This window comes from Berghia stephanieae, chromosome 2, assembly GCF_034508935.2.
Source record: "Berghia stephanieae isolate SIO BIC M18660-M18661 chromosome 2, UCSD_Bste_1.3, whole genome shotgun sequence".
Taxonomy (NCBI): Eukaryota; Metazoa; Mollusca; class Gastropoda; order Nudibranchia; family Aeolidiidae; genus Berghia; species Berghia stephanieae.
In genome coordinates this window covers 111196780-111205706 of record NC_088361.1, presented here as the reverse complement: position 1 = coordinate 111205706, position 8927 = coordinate 111196780, and the positions used below count along the sequence as shown (strand labels likewise).

Genomic DNA, 8927 nt, shown 5'->3' with positions numbered 1-8927 from the left:
TTCAGAGACCAGGGAGACGTGGTTTGTTTCAATGTATGCAGTCTTAAACGGACAACCACTATTGGTTGCTACCCCTTGGATTGGACACTGCCGACGTGCATCTATTACACATCGAACACTACCTATCTTATCTCAAATATATACATTATTATATCTTCCCTCTAATTCCAACAAACCCACTTTTCAATCTTGATGTGTGGACCGGGGGGAGGGGGGTGATCAGGACAACAACAACATTAGCAATACGATCTTTTTTTTAAAACGTGAGTGTATATTATACGTACATATATAATAATATATATATATATATATATATATATATATATATATATATATATATATATATATATATATATATATATATATATTTATATATATATATTTATATATATATATATATTTATATATATATATATATATGGTTAAATTGAGCTTTGATATAATGCAATATCAACTAAAATTGCTCACAGCGCTTTACAAGGGTCTCTAGCCAACAGCAACAGTTAGCATTTAGGACGGGACATGACGCCTGTGAGGCGATATTACCATTTTTTCGGACAGAGACAGCGCTGTTAACGACCAGGTACTCATTTTACACCTGATTACGGTGAGATAATGTGAGTAAAGAGCCTTTCCCAAGGAATGAACTATGCGTCGAGCGAGGCTCAAATCCAGGACCTTTCGATCAGAGAGCAAGTGTCATGCCACAACAACACATAGCCGCACAAGGTTGAGGGGAGTTATATTGGAGCCACGTAGAGTGCTCGACTGTTTCTTGGAGCGAATTATTTATTTATTCTCACCTCGTTTTTGTTATTAAGAAACTCACAACATTGCCATCCGGTAATATCTGGGTGGGGATCCTGACCTCCCTCCCATAGCGGGCAGGGAGGTACATACTGAGTACTGTTTCTACTACCCCCTTATATATGTTATCCGACATGCTTTCTGTCTTTGTCTCGGAATGAGATTACTTGGTTTTGTCCAGGCACTGGCCGGAATCCTAGCTGAGAGGGAAACAGTCAAATGCATAGTTATTGTTTTGGTAGATGATATTTTTTCCCTTTTAAATCATCTCTCTGTTATGTATCATTATTTTTATTTTGAATGTATAATGTAAGCATTTGAGTGTGTTCCTCTTTGTTGGATTTTGTGCTTGTGTCTGGATATAGGTGATCTCAAAACTAATCACATTGGTGGTATGCTCTTGGAATCTACATCTGATCCCTATTTGTTCTCAGTTCCCCTATGTCTTACTTTTTCTTGGGTGCTTTAATTGTAATTCTAGAACTTTTTACTATCCCATTTTCTTCCTTTTTACTGGCGCTGATATAACCTAAATGTGTTGCAAGCGCCGTAAAACCCATAAAAACAACATAAAAACAAACAAACATCCGGAAATATAATGGACCGACACACAAAACTCTCTATCGAAGAGGTGGCTGTTTTACATTCCATTGTGAAATAATTCCGGGACACAATGAAAACCGTTGATATGGTCTTTGTACATGTCCATTCTGTTCATGTGTATAATGAGTACCTGACCGTTAACAGCATTGTCTCTGCCGAATAAAAATTTTAAAAATCGCCTAAACGTATTATGTTTAGTGTTGACGCCTTGTCAATGACCAAGCGCTTTGAGCACGTTATTATTATTATTATTATTATTATTATTATTATTATTATTATTATTATTATTATTATTATTTATTATTATTATTATTATTATTATTATTATTATTATTATTATTATTATTATTATTATTATTATTATTATTATTCATTATTATCATTATTATTATTATCATTATTATTATTATCATTATTATTATTATTATTATTATTATTATTATTATTATTATTATTATTATTATTATTATTATTATTATTATTATTATTATTATTATTATTTTTATTATTATTTTATTATTATTATTATTATTATTATTATTATTATTATTATTATTATTATTATTATTATTATTGTTATTATTTATTATTATTATTATTATTATTATTATTAGTAGTAGTAGTAGTAGTAGTAGTAGTAGTAGTAGTAGTAGTAGTAGTAGTAGTAGTAGTAGTAGTAGTAGTAGTATTATCATCATTATCATTATTATTATTATTATTATTATTATTATTATTATTATTATTATTATTATTATTATTGTTATTATTATTATTATTATTATTATTATTATTATTATTATTATTATTATTATTATTGTTATTATTATTATTATTATTATTATTATTATTATTATTATTATTATTATTATTATTTATTAGTAGTAGTAGTAGTAGTAGTAGTAGTAGTAGTTTTATTATTATTATTATTATTATTATTATTATTATTATTATTATTATTATTATTATTATTATTATTATTATTATTGTTATTAGTAGTAGTAGTAGTAGTAGTAGTAGTAGTAGTAGTAGTAGTAGTTTTATTATTATTATTATTATTATTATTATTATTATTATTATTATTATTATTATTCACCATTATCATCATTTCGATATCCGATCGAAATATGATCAATAAAGATTGATGATTGTCCTTTTATTTTCAGTTACCATTACAACTTCTTTTCGTCACTCGTTATTCCGAGTCATGTTTTTGGTATGCCGTTACTTGTCAGGGTTGCCAGTTTGGCATTTTAAATGCCAGATTCCAAAAATCTGGCATTTTTGAAAACCGTTTGGCATTAGAAAAAATCATTTGGCATTTGGCATTTTCATTTGGCATTTTCTTTTCTTGTATATTATACTTCAAATGACACCTTTTCTTAATTATTTCTAAACGCGTAAAAACAAATCTCTTCACATCGCAAAACTTTGCTATTAAAACTGTGATGGATATTGTTTCTAATTTTTTTCTCTATAACTTCTTTGGACTCTGCACTTGAACCAGATTCAACAAAAAACATCATAAGAAACACGAAACAGTAAGTTTTCTTAATTGTCAATAATTATTTAACTGTTTACGTATTTACCTTTCATGTTAATGTATTTCTTTTTCATTCTTAAAATCCAACCGTGGTGTAGTGGTTTAGCACTTCACTTAGTAGTCAGTAGGTAAAAAATTACCCCAACAGGAAATTTAGTATAATTAAAAAAAAAAAAAAAAGAAAAAGAAAAGAAAACACGCAAGCCACCAGGATATGATAGTAAATTGTCTATCAAAAGTGAGTAGTTTTCTTAGTGGGGGTGGGAGTCAACAGACTTTGGCATTTTTTGGAGTGTTTTGGCATTTTTTGAGTCTTCCCCTGGCATTTTGTTGAAAAATAATCTGGCAACCCTGTTACTTGTCCTTCTTTTTTTGTGTGGGTTTTATCAGAGAGCGTAGAATATTATCTACGCTCTCTGGTTTTATTATGTATTTTAAAAGACGTCAGCGATAAATAATATAGTTTCGGCATTGGTTACCATTGCAATAGAGGAGGATCAGCATTGCATTGCATAGACTAATGTTGCATTGCGATCAGGTCGCTTCGATTGCGATGGACCTGTGTAACAAATCAAGCGAAAAATAGAAGTGTGTAAGGATCTAAAAATAGCAATAAAATGGCACAGTATGCCAAAATTCGCGATAGTATAACAGGGTTGGCTCATTTTCCACCAGTCTGTGGGTAGTTTGTGAATAGTATATAAAGTGTCGAATTTGCATTTTACAATATATTCAGAAATGTGAATATTCGGAGGGACAAAGACATTTTAACGCTGATTACAGGAACAATTTTGTGTGGAAAACTGTTCGAAATCAAGAGTTGGCGGTAAGATTCCATTATTATTACAGTAAAATTAATTTCCACTCGCACACTGCTTGCTCTCTCTCTCTCTCTCTCTCTCTCTCTCTCTCTCTCTCTCTCAAAAATAGTAGGGGGAATTAGGTCCAAAACAACCCCATTGAATTGTGCAAATCAGCGTTGAAAGCATGAAAATGACATATGTTGTAGAATATGAAAATTCCTATCATTTATGATATAGAACCACTCTGAGAGATCAGTATTAGTTGAGGTACAAGGTTTTTAACAAAATTTTGAAATGGACGACAAAAATTTCTTTCATTTTTATTGTTAGTCGGGGGGATTAGGCTAAAACCGTGCAAATTCGGGTTTAAAGCATGAAAATTTGCCTACAGGTTGCTAAGACCCATAGAAAAAAACATATGATATAGAACCACTCTGGCAATCAATCATAACGTATCGGCAGGCCTTAGATTTTACCTATTACAGCTATATTAATCAAGGGAAATAACTGCGTAAAAAAATATATATTCTTCATATTCATTGTAGTAGGGAAAATTAGGCTAAAGCCGTGCACATTGGGGTTGAAATCCTGAAAATTGGGATATAGGTAGCTAAGACTGGTATAAATAACATCTGATATAGAACCACTCTGGCTATTTATCATAACAGTGCGTTTTTAGCACTTTTATTTTTTCCTATATAGCATTACTTATCCAAGGAAATAACCACGATAATACAATGTGCGTTCTGAAACGTTAAATACACTGGTAACCAGTTACGGTAGCTAACGGATGGTTATTTCGTGTTGTAACTAGTAGATAAAAGAGGGAGTGGGGGGGGGGGGAGGGAGTGAGTGGGAGAAACGGAGAGAGAGAAAGAGAGAGAGAGAGAGAGAGAGAGAGAGAGAGAGAGAGAGAGAATTTTACTCATTACTGTACTGACCTAACACCCCCCGCATCTACAGAAGTCCGTGCAAGGCAAACCGGACCTTAAACACTTGCATCGGGTGCCGATACATTCTCTCTTACATGAACACTTGATGAGTTTTTGGGACACTTTTGACAATTGTGGCCCTCCGTTTCGAAACGGTATTAAGTCGGATTTTTCAATTTTGGGTTTTTGGTACCAAATCATAGCTTATTTTATGCTTTAAAATTGGATATCAAATTTATAAAATTCTGATTATTCATTGCCGAGATATGACCGTTTGAAGTAGGGAGAGTGTAAAAACCAAGTTTTGAGAAAATCGACTTTGATGTGAGGCACCGTTTTCACGCACAGTCAAATCAATGGGCAAAGATAACTTTGACGAGAATAGTAAAACTTACAGAGACATAAATTTTCAATTTGACTCACAGGAATTTCAGGCACCGCTCGGATGAATTTCAATGCCGAAAGAGGAATTTCCGCACACAAAAAAGTGGACTTTGGATGGTATTTGGTATCGTGCTTAAATATTGTATAGATCTAAATAGATAACTGATTAGAACTATATTATGATATATAATCATATTGCCAAATACAGCCCACAAGTTTCCTTAATTCAAATGAAGTAAAGCTTCAAATCCTAATGGTAGTGATTGTAATAATGGTGGTAGTGAGGATGATGTTGTGTTGGTGGTTGTAGTAGTAGTAGTAGTAGTAGTAGTAGTAGTAGTAGTATTGGCAGTAGTAGTAGTATTGGCAGTAGTAGTAGTAGTAGTAGCAGTAGTAGTAGTAGTAGTAGTAGTAGTAGTAGTAGTAGTAGTAGTAGTAGTAGTAGTAGTAGTAGAAGTAGTAGTAGAAGAAGACGAAGACGAAGAAGTAGTAATAGTGGTAGTAGTAGTAGTAGTAGTAGTAGTAGTAGTAGTAGTAGTAGTAGTAGTAGTAGTAGTAGTAGTAGTAGTAGTGGCAGCAGTAGCAGTAGTAGTAGTAGTAGTAGTAGTAGTAGTAGTAGTAGTGGCAGCAGTAGCAGTAGTAGTAGTAGTAGTAGTAGTAGTAGTAGTAGTAGTAGTAGAAGAAGAAGAAGTAGTGTTAGTAGTAGTAGTAGTAGTAGTAGTAGTAGTAGTAGAAGTAGTAGTAGTAGTAGTAGTAGTAGTAGTAGTAGTAGTAGTAGTAGTAGTAGTAGTAGTAGTAGTAGTAGTAATGATGATGGCGATGTGATAATGGCTGCTGTAGTAGTAGTAGTAGTAGTAGTAGTAGTAGTAGTAGTAGTAGTAGTAGTAGTGGTAGTGATGATGATGTGGTGGTGGTGGTGGTGGTTGTAGTTGTAGTAGTGGCTGTGGTTGTAGTAGTAGTGATGATGTGGTGTGGGTGGTTATAGTAGTAGTAATGATGATGTGGTGGTGGTGGTTGTAGTAGTAATAAATAGTGGTAGTGATGATGAAGTGGTGGTGGTGGCTGTAGTAGTAGTGGTAATGATAATGATGTGGTGGTGGTGGTGGTTGAAGTAGTAGTGGTAGTGATGATGTGGTGGTGGTGGTGGTTGTAGTAGTAGTGGTCGTGATGAAAATGTGGTGGTGGTGGTTGTAGTGTGTATGTGTGTGTGTGTGTGTGTGTGTGTGTGTGTGTGTTTGAGAGAGAGAGAGAGAGAGAGAGAGAGAGAGAGAGAGAGAGAGAGAGAGAGAGAGAGTGTGCTAAAAGTGCATCTGGTGATAAGTAGAGCAACATGAACCTGAAAAAATAACGAGGCCAAAGTTTGAGGTTAAAGTATTTGTGATTAGATATTATCAGATATTATTGGCAATTACATGAAGGTGAACATGAACATTATTGATGTGTGTGTGTGTGTGTGTGTGTGTGTGTGTGTGTGTATGTGTGTGTGCGTGTGGGTGTTTTGTGAAGAGGGAGAGAGAGAAAAGAAAGAAAGAGAGAGAGAGATAGAGAGAGAGAGAATGGGAGAGAGAGAGAGAGAGAGAGAGAGAGAGAGAGAGAGAGAGAGAGAGAGAGAGAGAGAGAGAGAGAGAGAGAGAGAGAGAGAGAGAGAGAGAGAGAGAGATTTGAGCTAAATTTGTATAAAGGGTTTTTACGGCGCTTGCAACATTGGTTGCAGTAGTATTGGTGGTGGTAGGGGTGGCGTTTTGGTGGTTGTAATAGTAGTTGCAGGGATGGTGATGTGATGGTGGTAGTAGAGATGATGATGTAATGGTGGTTGTAGTTGTGGTGGCAGATAGTGATGTGGTAGTTGTTGTAATAGTGGTGGTAGGGATGGTGATGTGGTGATTGTTGCAGTAGTGGCGGGGACGATGATGGGGTTGTTGTTGTTGTAGTAGCGGTAGTGATGGTTGTAGTAATAGTGATGATGATGTGGTGATGACGGTGGTTGTGGTTGTAGTAGTAAAAGTGGTGGTGATGATGATGATGATGATGTGGTGATGGTTGTAGTAGTAGTGGTAATGAAGATGATGTGGTGGTGTTGGTTGTATTAGTAGTGACTGGAAAGGGGGAGGGGGGGGGGGGGGGGTATCTTTGGAACATTTAAACCTCACCGGAATTTGACGGAAGTTGCCCGTATCCCGATTTTTTTTGCTCCAGATCGGATTTTTTTTTAGTTTTGGCATCATTGAATTTGGCATGAGCTTCGATTATACATTTGATAATGTACATACAAATGTTTGAAAAAATCCAATTATTCCTTCTGTAGTTATTCATTATTATGTAAGATGCCCTTAAAATAAATAAAGCACAAAAAAAAAAAAAAAAGAATACCAACAATTTTATGACATTGCTCACTTTTTGAAGAATTTTTGATATTTAAATAAAGAATCAATGAAATAAGAATTATTCGTGTGACTTTTTTTTTGTCATTTTTTCATGAGAGGAAATACGATTTCAAAATACCATAATGTTGGAGAAGGGTTCATAATTTCAAAGTACAGTTTTGAAACTATATGAAGCCGGGCGGGTAGGGAAAGACATATCAAGAAACAGGATGAGAGAGGAAGAGAAAGAATGAGAGAGTAAAATACACACACACACACACACACACACACACACGTGAGAGAGTGAGAAAGAGAGAGAAGGAGAGAGAGACACACAGGGAGAGAGATAGATAAAGAAAAAGAGGAGCGAGAGGAGGAGGAGAGAGAGAATGCTTGTGCATTATAGAGTAAAGATTGAAGCCTGACTGTATAACTGTTTGTGTGTGTGTGTGTGTGTGTGTGTGTGTGAAAGAAACAAAAGGGAGGCGGATAGAGTGAGGTAGACATGAAGAAAGGGATAGAGGCGGAGCAAAGAATTGTAGGGATAGTTTAAGTCAATCACCTGGAAACATATTGACCAATGAGATTGCAATTAAAGAAATGGCTGGTCAAATTATTCATTGCATTGTCAGATGACAGCTTGAGGAGGAGTAGGGTGGGGCTTATTGTGCAATGACTTACATGAAAACACGTTATTGAATCTCTCGAGTTTTTCTTAGCGTACACCCACATTGTTGATTGTCTAAAAAGACTCCCGCCCCCCCCCCCCCTTCCTTCTTTCAGTATACAAAGAAAGCACGACTAAACGAACATCTCTCTCTCTCTCTCTCTCTCTCTCTCTCTCTCTCTCTCTCTCTCTCTCTCTCTCTCTCTCTCTCTCTCTTGTTGTCCCTCTCTCCTTTTCATCTATATATCTATCTATCTATCTATATATTGAATCGTGTTGGGTACAAATATGGTACAAATAGTGCTCGACATGTAGCAATGGAGCGAATTATTATTTTAATATTTATTATTGTGGTAAATATTAAAATAATATCTATCTATCTATCTATCTATCTATCTATCTATCTATCTATCTATCTATCTATCTATCTATCTATCTATCTATCTATCTATCTATCTATCTATCTATCTATCTATCTATCTATCTATTTATTTATTTATTTACCTATCTACCTATATCAATTTACCCATTAATAGGTCTGTCTCTCTTTCTGTTTGTCTATCCATACATCGGCAGTTTATTGATTGTTGAAGGCTCTATTTACAATTCTGTTTTTGTACTTAAAATTAAATGTTTATCCTACAACAATCTCTGAAAGTGTAAGATTAGGCAACTGTTGTTGTCCCATTAAAGTCTTATGTTTTTATTTTTAAAGGGTTTTACGGCGATTGCAACACATTAAGGTCATATCAGCGCCAGAACAAAGGAAGAAAGTGGAATAGTAATAAGTTCTAGAATTACAATTAAAGCACCCAAGAAAAGGTAAGA

The 8927-nt window shown here is 34.3% G+C and overlaps 1 protein-coding gene across 2 annotated transcripts in view; it reads left to right on the top strand.

Moving 5' to 3' along the window:
- Positions 1–3282: 3282 nt before the first annotated feature.
- The window catches only part of LOC144966234 (uncharacterized), a 14947-nt gene continuing 9302 nt past the window's right edge, over positions 3283–8927 (top strand). The window contains exons 1-2 of one of the 2 annotated variants that reach the window (XM_078902420.1): positions 3310–3776; positions 8815–8921. The gene's annotated coding sequence lies outside the window, so the exon portion shown is untranslated. Of the gene's footprint in view, positions 3777–8814; positions 8922–8927 lie in introns of both variants that reach the window. The other variant, XM_078902418.1, reaches the window with a different exon arrangement.